The sequence below is a fragment of the Buceros rhinoceros genome, unplaced genomic scaffold (assembly GCF_000710305.1).
Source record: "Buceros rhinoceros silvestris isolate BGI_N320 unplaced genomic scaffold, ASM71030v1 scaffold33214, whole genome shotgun sequence".
NCBI classification, from domain to species: domain Eukaryota; kingdom Metazoa; phylum Chordata; class Aves; order Bucerotiformes; family Bucerotidae; genus Buceros; species Buceros rhinoceros.
Window position 1 is genome coordinate 14,292 of NW_010409827.1, and position 1,276 is coordinate 15,567.

At 59.7% G+C, this 1,276-nt stretch overlaps 1 protein-coding gene across 1 annotated transcript in view; it reads left to right on the forward strand.

Annotated features, from left to right (window-relative positions):
* Nucleotides 1-1,276, forward strand: part of LOC104492757 (oxysterol-binding protein 2-like) — a gene marked incomplete at its 3' end in the record, with an annotated part of 13,300 nt that overhangs the window by 3,695 nt on the left and 8,329 nt on the right. The window lies entirely within an intron of this gene.

The window sequence follows — 1,276 nt, forward strand, 5'->3', positions numbered from 1 at the left end:
CAGAGCCGGGCGCAGGCGCCCCCGAGAGGTGGGAGCAGCCCCATCGCTGGCCCCATGGCAGGTCAGGTTGGCCCCTGGGGCCCTGAGCCCCCTGCTCTGGGTGCAGATGTCCCTGCTCCCTGCAGGGGGTTGGGCTGGGAGAGCTCTGACAGTCCCTTCCACCCAAACCGTTCCATGATTCAATGGTTCTATGCCTCAGATGACCCCAAGACAGGGCTGCAGGAGGGGGCTATCCCCCCCAGCTCACTCACACTATTCCAGAGTGTTTCGATAGTCTTAACCCTCACCAGTGGGCACATCTCTGGCTGCTGGAGTGCAGCCACAGTGCATGAGGAAACCCAAGGTGCCCTGGCACTGCCAGGTTCTCGGCTGCCTGGCGTGACATGGCCAGGTCTCATTTACTGCTCGCAGGAGTTACTGGGCTTTGCACGTTTGTGCTAAGTGACCTTCCCTGTGGGAGGCATCAGTTATAGCTTGGTGGCCAAAACCTGCGAGGAGTGCCTTGTCTTATTTTTCAGGATATGTAGTCTCAAAGGAGGGGACAGTGGCTGCTGTGGGGTGTGATGGCAATGCCAGGCACTGCTCTCACGAGGAACCGGCCTCCAGTTGCCCCAGGGGAGGTTGAGGTTGTCCCTGAGGAACAATCTCTGTCCCGCTGGGGTTGTGCAGGCGTGTCGCAGGCTGCCTAGGGCAGTGGTGGAGTCCCCATCCCTGGAGGGGTTTCCCAGCCGTGTGCAGGTGCTGCTGAGGGACAGGGGGCAGTGGGGACCCGGCAGTGCTGGGGAACGGGGGCACTCGAGGAGCTGAAAGGGCTTTTCCCACCCAAACGATTTGGTGTTTCTGCAGCACACAGGGAGGGCAGAGGGGACATGGCTGTAGGGACGGGCCATTGCGAGGAGTGACCCTACTCCTTTGGAGGAGTGTGGGAATGCAATGAAGCAGGTTGCTGACCCTGCCAGGAAGCTGAGCCAGGTGCTGACCTGGACACGCTGGTGCTGGAGTGGCTCTTCTGGTCCCTCGGTGTGGCCAGCACAGCCAAGGCAGGAGCAGGGAGCTGCACTGGGCCTCAGAAGTCACCTCGGTTACCGTCTGTTCCCGGCTTTTTGGTAGTCTCTCCTGCAGCAGAGAAGAGAAATGTTGATAAAGACAGGGCTGGAAAACCCAAGGGCTGGGAAATCTCTCTGAGCATCACCTGGAACACGTGACTCTTGTGTTTTGCCTCAATCCAATCTGGGTTTCCTGGCAGATATGGCAGTGCTGGAGCAGCAGACGTGGT